Source organism: Prionailurus viverrinus, chromosome D4 (assembly GCF_022837055.1).
Source record: "Prionailurus viverrinus isolate Anna chromosome D4, UM_Priviv_1.0, whole genome shotgun sequence".
Taxonomy (NCBI): domain Eukaryota; kingdom Metazoa; phylum Chordata; class Mammalia; order Carnivora; family Felidae; genus Prionailurus; species Prionailurus viverrinus.
Window position 1 is genome coordinate 6,326,310 of NC_062573.1, and position 14,812 is coordinate 6,341,121.

At 41.7% G+C, this 14,812-nt stretch overlaps 1 pseudogene; it reads left to right on the plus strand.

The window, feature by feature from the left end:
* The first annotated feature begins 13,002 nt into the window (after nucleotides 1-13,002).
* Nucleotides 13,003-14,123, plus strand: LOC125150639 (olfactory receptor 1L8-like; annotated as a pseudogene).
* Nucleotides 14,124-14,812: the final 689 nt, after the last annotated feature.

A 14,812-nucleotide genomic window follows, 5' to 3' on the forward strand; every position in this document is an offset into this window, starting at 1 on the left:
TTTTTAAAGATTGTATAAATATATATGCGGGTATAGTCAGTGCAGTAAGGATGTAAGTGTAGTAGGGGACAGAGAGAATTTCCAATTAATGCACACTTGTAATCTCTAATTCATTTAAATAAATATTGATAGCACATTAAATGTAAACCTATTAATAAATCAGATGGCCAATGCAATGGTGAAGGAATTTCTTTGCAAGCTACCAAAGAGGAGAAACTTTCTATGTGTATGCATATCTGAAACACATCATATTTTGGTTCTGCCACTCGAATTATAATTTGATGGTATATAACATTCTAGAAACCAAAACTTTTGAAAGTTTAAGGATAAACCTGGATTGTCCTACTGCATCAAGTGTTTCCATTGAGAAACAAGAGGTCGTTGCAATTTATGTTCCTTTGTGACTCCCTCCCCTAATCACAGTCTATAGATACCCTACACCAAATGTGACCAGGCTGCTACTGCTTAAGCTGTGGGAGAGTGAACTCTGATTCCATGCACTTTACTCCAAATTTCAGCACAGGAGCCTGGTCATTGTCCTCAGAAGTTGACAAGCCCAATTTAAATGAAAATTAAAACAACCTAGAACAGCTAATACCTTGAAGAAAAATCACAAAGTTGGAGGAAACACATTACCAAATTTCAAGATTTCTACAAAGCTGACATAATTAATATAGTGCAGTATTTATGTGGTGTAGAATAGATAAATAGATCAAGGTAACAGAATGGAGAACACAGAAATATATACTTATTTATATAATCACTTGACTTTTGACCAAGTGCCAATGCAATTTAGTGGAGAAAGGAGTACCCATTCAATACATTATGCTAGAGCAACTGCATATGCACACAGAAAACAATTAGCCTACTAATTACTGCACACCATACATGAAAATAAATTCAAAGTGGCTCATAGATTTAATATAAGGGCTGAAACTGTTAAATTTTTTTATTCAAAAATAATATAAAAATATATTTGTGACCTTGACATGAGTGATTTCTCAGTCAAGAAACAAAAGAACTAAACATAAGAGAAAAATTATTGAGTGGATTTCATGAAATTCAAAACTTTTGCTTATCAAAAGTCACCTTAAGAAAGTGAAAATGGAGGGGCACTTGGGTGGCTTAGTCAGTTAAGCGTCTGACTCTTGATTTCTGCTCAGGTCATGATCTCATGGTTTGAGAGTTGTAGCCTGCATCGGGCTCTACGCTGACAGCACAGAGCCTGCCTGAGATGCTCTCTCTCTCTCTCTCTCTCTCTCTCCCTCTCTCTGCCCCTCCCCAGCTCTCTCTCTCTCTCTCTCTCTCTCAAAATAAATAAATAAACTTAAAAAAAGAAAGTAAAAATGGAAAAAATATTCACACTACATATATCAGACAAAAAACATATCTAAAATATATAAGAACTTAATCAAATCAAAAAGTAAAAGCATAAATTTAATGTTTAAAAGTAGATATAAAAATTGAAAAGACACTTTACAAAAGAAGATATTCAAGTGGCCAATACTGCATGTGAAAGATGCTCAGCATAATTACTTACCAGGTAAATGGAAATTAAAGTCATAATGTGATACCACATAACACTCAAAAGAATGGCTACAATTTAAAAGACAATACACAATTTTTGTAGGATTTGGAACAACCAAAATTCTCATATATTGATAGTGGGAATGTGAAATTATGTAATCACTTTGGAAAACAGTTTGGCAATTCCTAATAAAATTAAATATAAAACAACCCTAAGTCTATGCAAAAAAATCTTGTACAAAATATTCACAGCAGCTTTATTCATAATAGAGCAGACTAAAAACAAGTCAAATGTTCATTAACAGGAATTAGATAAACAAATCATTAGTAAAAGGTATACACTTAAGATTTGCACTATTTTACTAGATGTAAACTACATTTCAATTTTAAAAGAAGTTGGATGACCTGGAGATAATGAGAAGAGGCTTTGGGACTATCAGCACCTGTGCACAGGACAGATTAACACCAGGCAAATATGTGCTTCATCTGAATACAAGGGACAGCATTAGGGAAATATCTTTGAAAATTTGGGACATTCAGAGGTAGGAATGAGAGGGACAGAGATGATGCTACCTATCACCTCACAAAAGTTATCTGCACCTCACAAAATGCCTCTGTGTCCTGTCAATCCAATTGACTTGAGTCCAGGATAACATCTGCACATCCAGTCCAGAAGGAGACATTGCAGCTCAGAATTCAACTTAAATTCCTCTAAACTTGTGCATATTCTTAAAAGAGAAATGAGCCAGATAATGACTTCACCTAGCGGCCCTAAATTAAGAGTGACCATAGGTGATGCCTCCCTCTTTCCTAGTGGAGATTGGCCCATCATCCTTTGCCTTTCTTCTCCCTCCCAGAAATGAACAAAAGCAGCAGCTCTAGAGAGCCTAATCCCACTACGTGCCGCTAGAGGGCAGTATAGCTGAACCAGCGATGTCTATCCAGTGAAGCCCAGTCTAGGTAAGACAAGTAATGATTAGAATAAGTGAGAGAGACCTGTGGCAGTTGAAAAGAAATAACATAATGGAAAATACTGGCTGGAAAGGGAGTTGTCACTCTTTCCTTAAAAACCACCTCAGTGCATGACAGTAATAGACTTAGCTATTTCTCTCATATGTAGTGTTTAGTCATGGCCAATACTAGAATATGCCCCAGGACTCATTTTCCCAAGGACAGTTGGACCGAAGCCACACTGCCCTTTATACATACAATTTGAAGGGAAGACATCACTCAGTGTTCCTTGATGAGCTTTCTAGATAATAGTAGATTGGAATTATTATTTTAGTGCCATGTTGTTATGTTTATCATTTTGATTCCTGCCTTTGAACCTCACTGGGAATACTGTGACTGTTAGCTAACAACTGCTACATTATGTTTCTTTAACCAGGATGACGCCTTTATTAAAGCAAGTACCTGTATATGAGGGACACACATTGTTGTCATCTGCCAAAATGTCGGAATTTAATTTGCTCTTTTAACTTGCCAGATAAACATGGATGGAAAACTATACCACCAGGTACTCAAGGAATTACAATGATGTCCAAGAGGTAAATGGTTTTTTTTAATATTTTGATCTCATATTAAAGCTAAGATTTAAGGACATGAAAAGGAATGGAAGGGAGAACAAGAAAAGAAGAGACCTAAGAACGAGAGGGGAACGTTGACATTACAGAGTTGTCACATATCAATGATGATTTCACTCTGCAAAGTACCCCCCCTCCGAAAAAAATTGTGGGAAGGCTTTGGGATACTTGAACTTAACTGCACCTGCTATGTGAACATGCTCACCTGGCAATTCCTTGAGGAACATAACACTTTTTTGGTGAATATAGTGTACCTGAATTAGTCTTGCACCACAAATATTCATGGCAACAACACTTGTGATCATACAGCATTGGCTCTGAGGACTAACAGGTTGTTAAGGAGTCAGGAACTTGATTAAGTGTATGGAGTCAAGAGAAATTACTATACTGAAGTCTCACTGTTACATTCTAAATGGTCACCAGAGGGAGTTTTCTTCTAGTAAACTGCCTGAACTTGGCATTTGGCCCAGAAATATGATGAAGCAATATTTGAATGGACTGTGCCTTTACTAAACTGACTCAACACCTTGTTTGTCAATAACCGCGGGGAAAAAACACACACCCTCACCCAGGAAGGAACAACTGCCATGTTGACAGCAACAACATCTCATATATTTAAATAGCAGTGGCCAGTTGTGCTACAGGCTCAGACAAGAGGAGGTTCATTTGTGGGAACAGTATGGCCAGCCTAAACCAAGGCAAGATTTTACTGGTAAGGATGGTGTTTACTGACACTTCTAAAAAAGGAATTTGGCTTTCTGCGATACTATTGGTAATTTTGAACAGGTAAAGGATCAACTTTGGATCATCCCCATGGGAGACAAATGGACAGTGCTCCACAATGATACCTAAATCCTAGGTTAATAGAAAACTTGTTTTTTGGTGAATGAAGTATAATTATGCCCCAGACCAGATAGAAACTAGAGTTTGCTGAGGAATGATCTTTAGTAATTACACCAGTTACAAGAAATGTATGGTATACAAGAAAATGGTGTTTTTTTCTGGGAAGGTTAGGAAAGTGGCATTGTTATAATAACTAATGAGGATGTGTTTAGCATTATTTAATCTCTCTGTCGCAGCTATTCAGCTTTATATAGTAAAAATTTTTTACATCAATTTATAAAAATGAATGGAAATGGAACATAGGTATAAAATATTTTCCAGAATTAAAATATCTTGGGGCGCCTGGGTGGCTCAGTCGGTTAAGCGTCCGACTTCGGCTCAGGTCACGATCTCGCGGTGTGTGAGTTCGAGCCCCGCGTCGGGCTCTGTGCTGACTGCTCAGAGCCTGGAGCCTGTTTCAGATTCTGTGTCTCCCTCTCTCTCTGACCCTCCCCCGTTCATGCTCTGTCTCTCTCTGTCTCAAAAATAAATAAATGTTAAAAAAAAATTTTTAAAAAAAAAAATATCTTTTAGGGAACCAAACCAAAATTTCCAGTTGCTATAATACCCAGGGAGACTTATTAACCAGGGAAAGAAGTGAATTTACCTCTAGAAAAGTGATACATGTGGGGCACCTGTGTGGCTCATTCAGTTAAGCGTCTGACTTCAGCTCAGGTCATGATCTCATGGTTCATGGGTTTGAGCCCCACATCAGGCTCTGTGCTGACAGCTTGTAATGACTTGCTAAGGGACTCTATAATATTTATCAGGATTTGACAAACTTTTCCGTAAAAGGCCAGATAGTAAATATGTTGCAGGTTATACAGTCTCTGTCACTATTCAACCCTGACACTGTAGTGCAAAAGCAGTCGCAGACAAAATGTAAGCAAATGAGTATTCTGTGTTCCAGCAAAATTCCACTACAAAAACAGGTGGTGGGCATAATCTGGCCAGCAGGCCATATAATTCATAACCCCTGATGTATACAGTTAAGGTGAGTTAGAACACAAAGTGGAATATATGTTTTATATTTATAAATTAATTTATGTCAGTAGTCCAGTTGTTAGAAATTTTTAATATAAGTGCTGTTTATATGCACTGATAGAATATTTCATGGGGGGAAGAAGTTGCAGAACAATACAAATAACAAGGCTTCATTTGTATGTAAACACGTTTGTGTATAAAGGGAAGAGTTCTATTGAGATTTGAAGGGGAGACTCTTCACTTTCACTAACTAAACTTCTAAATTATTTGAATGAGCATGTACTACTTCTGAAATTCAAAAACAAAGCTACAAAAAGAAAGTTCCAGGCTAAAATTATGGTGACCCTGCTTTGGGCACAGAAGTTTGGTGGCCTTGATCATTGTGTTAGAGCAGATTCCAGATTCCTCTCTATGGGAGGATTGGATTTATCAGGGGAATGTTCCAGTCTCACAACCAAGCAGAGGTGAGTTAACCTCCTGAGCAAGCAAGGGTCTATTGCCCCACTCCACAGGATGCCAATTGCATTAACTAGAATGTGCAAAGGCCCCTGTCCTCATTAAACTTCTTAACCTGGCAAGTACATCTCAGTCCTAGCCCAGCATGGCTGACAGACATCACCAGACACAGAGGAGTGAACTTCTGAGCACCTGCTAATCCAGAACTCATCACCACTAACACAACTATCAAAACCTAGTGGAGATTTGGGGTACCTGGGTGGCTTGGTTGAGCATCTGACTTCAGCTCAGATCATGATCTCACAGTTCAAGGGTTTGAGCCCCGCATCGGGCTCTGTGCTGACAGCTCAGAGCCTGTAGCCTGCTTCAGATTCTGTGTCTCCCTGTCTCTTCCCATCCCCCACTCTCTCTCTCCCTCCCTCTCTCTCTGTCTCTCTGTCTCTCAAAAATAAAACAAACAAACAAACAAAAACCTAGTGGAGATAAACGACATTCATGGAGAATGTCCTAAGCACCAGTGCTCTGTGTAGACAGCTCCATTTTAGGTCAAGATCCATGTGAGAATCTAATGAAAACAGTGTATGTCATCCCCAGAAAGAAAAAAAAAAGCACATTTCTACATACATAGGAAATGTACACACCATGTCAGAGGGTGCACAGTCTCTTGTAGCCTAACAATGCACTGGGAGAGTCAGGCATGTCTCTACATTAAGAGTAGCTGTCAGGGCAGCTGGGTGGCTCGGTTGGGCGTCCAACTTCGGCTCAGGTCATGATCTCGCATTGTGAGTTCAAGCCTCGCATTGGGTTCTGTGCTGACAGCTCAGAGCCCGTAGCCTGCTTCAGATTCTGCTTCTCTCTCTGCCTCTCCCCCACTCACGCTCTGTCTCTGTCTCTCAAAAATGAATAAACGTTAAAAAAAAAAAAAAAGAATTGCTGTCCTTCAGTAAAGACTAACACTGAGGCAAGTCAGATCATCAGAGAACTGCCTACCTGCCTACACTATGGGCCTCCTAAGGATCACTTTGACTAAATTGGATCCTGGCAGGATGCCCCCAAAGCCTCCACTGATGCAGTTAGAAGAATTTTCTGTTTCCTCTAAGGGTCTTATAGAGAAGGCTTTGGTTTGCAGGGCACAGTAATCTCTTCGTGAAAACCCACAAGAGATATTTCTCTCAGATCAGAGAGCCAGAATTGGTAATGCATCTCCTACAAAACCAATTCGCTTCTATCTCTTAGATGCTGAGAGTCATATACATGACTTTCTTACCCTCTCCACTTTGCTCATTAACGAACGCAGAGCTAAATGCGTTTCCAGCAAGGATATCAGAGCTTCCTTCTGATTTTGTGCCCTCCCTCACACTGTCTATCATCTTCCACACTTTGCTTTTTTGTGTCTTGCCCCTCAGCTATTTTTAATTTATTTTCTAATTAGATATTTAGTCGTTAAATATATATATATATTTTTTTTTAAACGAGCCATTTTTTTTTTAGCACGTATGTCCCCAAATTGCACGGAATGTACTTATACTGAAATATTATTTGTAGTTGCTCTGAAATTCAAATTTAACTGGGCTGTCTGTATTTCTATTTGTTAAGTCTGGCCACCCTGCCTAATTGATGCTACTTTTTCAACGTTTATTTATTTTTGGGACAGAGAGAGACAGAGCATGAACGGGGGAGGGGCAGAGAGAGAGGGAGACACAGAATCGGAAACAGGCTCCAGGCTCTGAGCCATCAGCCCAGAGCCTGACGCGGGGCTCGAACTCCCAGACCGCGAGATCATGACCTGGCTGAAGTCGGACGCTTAACTGACTGCGCCACCCAGGCGCCCCAAATATATTTATTTTCTTGTTTGCTGTATGTGTCTTCTAAACAACTCCATTCTTTTCAGGAGAGGATGAAGTAGGAAGAAAAAAGAAAAAAAAGAAAGTGAAGGAGAGAGCAAACAAGGAAGGGAGCCAAACATTCGACTAGTTCTTTTTCATGTGACTAGGGTATTTCAGAGGATAACTTTCAGGACGCCCAACATATAGATTAACAGAAAGTCCGGTCCTTCTCCTGAGCATGCTCCCACCTCCTTTGATCTGTACAGAAATTCTTGAGGATGCTTCCCGGCATCCAAAGAGCCATGCCTGCACACTCCTCCTTAACCCAGGAGTCAGAGGTTCTCTTCAGAGGACAGATGACTCCACATCAGCTGGGCCACTACTTCAGCTGAAACTGGAACAAGTCTAAGAGCTTTCCCAATGGATAAACCATGTAAAATGTTACTCTGACTTCATACTGGAAATCCAAAACTTAAGAGCCCCTGACATCATCAATACCCCTTGAACCCAATGAACCTGATACTACCTCATAAACCAACATCAGACTCTAATCTACCTTTATCACTTGTCCCTGGACTAGCACAAACACACACATGCTTATGTGTGTGCGCACACACCCACCTTTCCACTATCTGAAAACTGTTGCCCCCCTAATTACCTAGACTATCTCCCCTGAAATGAAAATACCAAGTCTCCTCCATTGACATCCCCATCTTCCAAAATACCCACCATTGTTCTGAGTCACACCTATGAGACCTAGCCATGAATCTGCGCAGGCTCGGAGAATATTGCCAACACCAAGTAGGAGGCCCCAGACATTCTCCATCCCCTTGGGCTCTGCTTTGCTTTCTAACCTTGGAGAGGGCACCGAGCAGACTTCCCCAAGGGAATAGCAGATAGAGAGAATATCCTGTTCCCTCAGAGCACAAGCGGCCCCAAGGAGGCCCAGTGAAGGAATTAAACCATTACAGGCTGGGAGAGGTCTCTGGACACATTACTCTGGGTAATGGTCTCTTGAAGTGAGGAGTCAGGATGGAGCTGGGGACGAGAGGTGGGGACAAGTAAGAAATTTGAAGCAGTGTTGGAAAACCTGTTGAGCATGTGGGCTGCTCCTCCCTGTTCTCCTTGGCTTCCTGCAGCAGAGGTGAGGGGATGATCTAAGGAGGCTGGGACCTTTAGCTAAAGTGCAAATTCTGAATAAATTTGCAGACATGGCACAGACACATCTGCATCTGGAGAGAAAACATCTGGACATAGCAAACAACCAGGACTAGAGTTTCCATTCACAGTCCACACCTACCAGGCATGCCTTCCGTGTTGTCCACCATCTGAGAACAGTGAGTTCCAAAGGGTCCATGTCAAAATCATTTTGAGTGTTTTGATAAGATATCAGTGAATCAGGAAGGGATTACCCGTGTGTCATTGTCAAAATGAGACCAACGAAGACGAGTGCTATCTATGTGTACAAAAAGGAACGGGCGGTCACCATGACTAAGTCTCCGGTTTTCACATGTTTGGTTAACCTAAGTGCAGAACAGGCAGACTTCCAATATTTGACCGTGACTGGTCACTTAACTTTATCAAAATATTTTCTTCTGACTTGTAATATAAATCACTAACTTTGGGGGTAGGGGTGCTGACCCCCTGCCAGGCACTGTGCTTTTTACATGTTCACTGAGCCAAAAATGCTGTGAGACAGATTCTCCCATGATCTCTACTTTATGAATGGAGAGACTGTGTCACAGAGAGGTTAACTTACTTGCCCTGAACCACTTGCCTGATAAGGACAGGACCCCATATGTAGAAAGTGGGCCAGAGCTATGCCCTTTGTCTCCATGCTGTATGAGCTCTGTAACAGGCAAGGCATTTCCTCTCTTCAGGGAGAACCGAAGAGACCTGGGTTCCATTCTTGACTCTACCAATTCAAATGGTCATGATAATTAAGGTCCAGCTTCCCAGAAGCCCTCAATTTCCCTCTTCTTGAAAATGAGGGGGTTGGGGGCACCTGGGTGGCTTAGTTGGTTGAGTTTCCAACTTCCACTCAGGTCATGATCTTATGGTTCATGAGTTCAAGCCCCATTGGGCTCTCTGCTGTCAGCACAGAGCCCACTTCAGATTCTTTGTCCCTCTCTCTCTCTTTGCCCCTCCCCCACTCATGCTCTTTCTCTCAAAAAGAAACATTAAAAAAATACAAAAAAATAAAATGAGGGGATTGGACTACATGATCTCTAAGAGTTTCTCCCGTACAGATTCCCTATGAGTCTGTTTCAATGCAGGGGTGCCTGGGTGGCTCAGTCAGTTAAGCGTCCAACTCTTGATTTTGGCTCAGGTCATGATCTCACAGTTGTGAGATTGAGCCCCAAGTCCAGCCCTCTCTTTGTAGCTCTCTCTCTCTCTCTCTCTCTCTCTCAAAATAAATAAGTAAACATTAAAACAATTAAAGTTGATGCAGTAAGAAATCAAGGGGCACCTTCCAGAAGAGAAGGCTCCTGTCATTCCTGGCTGGTCTCTGCCCCACCAGCAGTGAATTAAGTGGAGTGCCGTTCTTTAGACAGCCACTTGACGTCCTTTGCATTTCTTCCTTACATCTGTTCAGAATCCAAAATGACCATCTAGGCATTCTTTCATTCTGCAAATATTTATCAAGGGACTATTATGTTCCAGGCAGCACGCCAGGGAGGGTGGTGTAACAAAGAACCAGACACGGTCTTCATACTTGGGCAGGTCACAGTCTAGCAGGGAAGACAGTGTTGTAAATACTAAGATTCAGCTCCAGTTCATACTGTGTGTGCAGGAGGAGGTCCAAAAGAATGTGCTACTGGAGGCTAGAGGGTGAGGACCTCCCACTAGCACTAACAGACAGGGAGAATGGATGATTTAGGCAGATGGAATAAGAAATGCTTGAGTCAAGAAGAAGCAAAAAATGCCTTACAGTTGGAGTGTGAAATGGGCGAAGGCTAGGAAGGAGGCAGGAGATGAGCCACAGAGCCCACAGGAGCTACCTCACGGAAGCTCAGTAAGCCACAAGAAGGAATTGGCCTTCAGTCTGTGGGTAATAGGGAGGCTTATGCAGCAGGAAAGTGTCTGTCATGGGTTGAATTGTGTCCCTGAAAAAAGATACACTGGAGTCCTAATATCCAATACCTCAGAATGTGACCTTATTTGGAGATAGGGTCTTTACAGAGGTAATCAGGTTAAAATGAAGTTATTAGGATGGATCTTAATCCAATATGACTGATGTCATCATGAAAAGGGGACATTTGGACACACGAACACACATGCATAAGGGAAAACAATGTGAAGAGACCAAGAGAGAAGACCAATATCCGCAAACCAAAGAGAGAGGTATGGGACCCCTCGCAGCCCCAGAAGGAGCCAACCCTGCCAACAACTTGATGGTGGACTTCTAGCCTCCAGAACTGAGACAAAAGATATTTCCATGGTTTAAGCCACACAGTTTGTGGTATTTTATTACAGAAGCCCTAGAAAGCTAACCCAGACTTTAGCCTGAAGAGTCAGGTGATCACATTTTTACTATTAAAAGAACACTGTGGCTTCAGTGCAGAGAATGGATGGCGGAGGGGGTGTCCAAGGGGCTGTGGGAACCAAGTACATCATTGGGACAATACTGCAATAATCTAGGCAGGAATGATGGCTTTTCACCAGAGTGGGGAGATGAAAAAGGTTGCAAGATTCAAGAGATATTTATGAGGTAAAACATGGGAGATCCCTAGAGAAACAAAGCCCATGCTCATGGGCACTAGACAGAAAAAAAAAAATGGAAAAATGATTGTGATTCCAGCAACACAGTCTTCCTGCATGCTTCTAGCCCCAGCCCCCTCTGTTGTCACAGACAGAAGACCTTCCTTTCCCCCTCTGTATTTGGTCTAGCCCCGCCTCTCCTTCCCAGCCACCAGCTTCTTCTTTATCAGACATTTCCCAATCACCCCCAAAATGTTTATTGAGCTTGTGGCTTACAAACTGCTTCCACATGCATCTTCCTCACTTTTCTCTTGAGAACAGGCTTTATTTTGTCTTATGTATGAGGAGAGCGAAACAGAACAGGGAAGGGATTTTGCCAAAGACACATTGTGATTAGTAGGGCCAAAATTCAAACCCACAGCTTCTTTCTCTGCATCCCAAGTTTGTTTTCCAGTGCCCTGCCATAGCTCCATGAACACAGCCCCAGTCAACACTGGATTTGAAGGAGCTCCTGTCTCTAGCAATTACAGTAAAGGACTCCATGCAACATTGATTTTGAAAGTGGATCAGTTAGTGGAAAAAGGATGTTAAGGTAGAAAATTTCTACAGTGACAAATTACACCCCAGCCCATTTGTTTTTGGCATAAATTTGTTGAAGCTTTGCTAAAGTGTGAGGAGGTAGCGTTTAGTGTTTAAGAGCATCCTTGTTGGGATCCAGGCTTTGGCCCTTGTGGGCTGCATGATCTTGAGAAAAGTATTCAACACTTTAACCTCAATTTTCTTATCTGTAAAGGGAATGCTGTTGAGAGCCAGCTCAGAGTTGTTTTGAGTAATGTACATATTTAGTTCAGTGCCTTATACATAGCAAAGACTTGATATGTTTTAGGCATACCTGTTATTATTTGCCTTAATTGCATACTCATTAAGATCCTAAAAGCACACAAAAATAGTTCTCTCTTGGGGCGCCTGGGTGGCACAGTCGGTTAAGCGTCCGACTTCAGCCAGGTCACGATCTCGCGGTCCGGGAGTCTGAGCCCTGAGTCAGGCTCTGGGCTGATGGCTCAGAGCCTGGAGCCTGTTTCCGATTCTGTGTCTCCCTCTCTCTCTGCCCCTCCCCCGTTCATGTTCTGTCTCTCTGTGTCCCAAAAATAAATAAACGTTGAAAAAAAATTAAAAAAAAAAATAGTTCTCTCTTAAAGTCTCACAAACTCAGGTGAAGGGTGGTCAAACAGTGAAAAATCAAAGGCTGAGAGATTTGCCAAGAAACACAGAATAATTGCTTTCAAGAGCATCCCCGAACACCTGACAGACAAGAGGATTTTGGCAGGAAGTAAAGAATTAAATAAAGCAAGTGGAGAAGGGTGAAGTAAAGGTGAGGTGAGAAGGTATTTACTGTCCCCATATTACAGGTGAGGACATCAAGAATCAAAGTTAGGTAATCAGTCCAAGACCACACCCAGAAAATGAAGGAGCTGATTTCAAAATGTGTGCTCTTAGCAGAGACACCACACTAAGCTCATTGCTTTCCAGTGCACCTGTCACTACACCTGTAGCATTTTATTGTGCTTATTTGTTTAAAAAGTTCTTCTCTACTAGACTATAACCACCTTAAGATTAGGAATCGAGAATGACTTATCTTTGTACTCTCAGTACAAAGTTCAGTCCTAAGCAATTGAGTTCTCAGTGAACATTTAATGCAACAGTGTTGAATAATTGTGAAGCCATAAATCCCCAGTGTCTAAGAGTGTTCTAATAAATAGGTTCACATATAATAGAGGGGTTTTTTGCCAGCTTTTAATGAAATGTTGTCTCTGAAATGTTGACTATAAACACTGTGCGCCTATGTCAGCATTCATATTTACCTGTTTCACTTAGGTATTTGGGGTTTTTTGTTGTCGTTTATTTACTTTGTTTTGTTTGCAAGGAGGGTAGAGAGATGAGCCTCAACCTGACATATCTGAATAAGCATTTATGGGGAGCTAAAGAAACATGCATCACTGAGGTCCACCAAGGATTCTTTCTGAAAGGAAATCCTTTCTCTGATGTCCCTGCATTTAACACAGGTTAAACTTTTGTATTGTTCAACTCCTTTTTGTGGAAGGGAAGGAAGACAGAATCATGGGCAATTTATAGGAATTCTTGGGGAGATAGGAATAAATTGGAACTTGTTGAATTGAAAGTTCTGGAATTTTCCATATTCACTGGTACATGCAGGATTATGGAGAGGGTCAATCAAACCAGCAGTGTCTCTGAGTTCATCCTCCTGGGACTGTCCTCCCGGCCTGAGGACCAGAAGCCACTTTTTGCCCTGTTCTTCATCATGTACATGGTCACTCTGGTAGGAAATCTGCTCATCATCCTGGCCATCCGCTCTGACACTCAACTCCAGACACCTATGTATTTTTTCCTCAGCATCTTATCCTTCATTGATGTTTGCTACACAACAACCATCATTCCCAAGATGCTGGTCAACTTTCTGTCAGAGAAGAAGTCCATCTCCTACACTGAGTGTATGACCCAGATGTATTTCTTCTTGGCTTTTGCCAACACAGAAAGTTATCTCCTGGCTGCCATGGCCATTGACCGCTTTGTGGCCATCTGTGACCCATTCCACTATGTCACCACCATGAGCCACTGCCGCTGCGTCCTGCTGCTGGCCTTCTCCTGCTCCATCTCTGACCTCCATTCCCTGTTACTAGTTCTTCTGATAAACCGTCTCACCTTCTGTGACTCCAATGTTATCCCCCACTTCCTCTGTGACATCAACCCTCTGCTGAAATTGTCCTGCTCCCCCACATTTGTCAATGAAATTGTAATTAACACAGAAGGATTGATAACCCTGGTGACCCCCTTTATGTGTGTTGTCATCTCTTATGTCCGGATCCTCATTGCTGTTCTTAAGATCCCTTCAGCTGCAGGGAAGCGTAAAGCTTTCTCTACCTGTGGCTCCCACCTCACCATGGTGACCCTCTTTTATGGAAGCATTATTTATGTTTATTTCCGACCCCTGTCTAGCTATACCATCAAGGACAGGGTGGCAACAGTCATCTATACAGTTCTGTCCTCCATGCTGAACCCTTTTATCTATAGTCTGAGGAACAAAGACATGAAGCAAGGCCTGAGGAAGCTGATGGGCAGGAGGTCCCAGGCAGCACTTTCGTGAGCACACTAAGAAGCAGGTCTTCTTTGAGCCTTCATTTCTGCTGATTCCTGGTCTACATACCAAGTTGCTAGAAGTTAGCATACCTAAACTGAGTGTTCGTGGGAAATTGTATAAGTGACCAGACTAGAATATTATATACCAAGTCTTATATATTCATAATATTTTATATTTATCTTACAGTATAATAATAATAATAATAATAATATATCTTATCATATACCCACCAATCAAAGCCACCTCATTAGGGCCACCTAACTGACCCAGGGTCTTTGCACCCATTTCTCATTCTCTTACTCCCATTCCCTTTTCCTATCCACTCCTTCCAAGTGCAACTAAAACTTTCTCACTAATTTTTCTTGACTAGATTTCTCCTTGTCAATAACTCTGAATTCCCAGGGTGCCTGAGTGGCTCAGTCAGTTAAGCATCTGACTTGATCTCGGCTCAGGTCATGATCTCACCATTTGTGAGATCGAGCCCTGTGTCAGGCTCTGTGCTCACAGTTTGGAGCCTGCTTGGGATTCCCTCTCTCTCTCTCTCTCTTTCTGTGTGTGTGTGTTTGTGTGTGTGTATGTCTGTATATCTCAAAATAAATAAATAAACATTTAACAAAAAAACCTGAGCTCCCAGTATCCTTATGTAATTTAAGAAACATCTTCAATTGGATATGGTACGTACATACAATGGAATA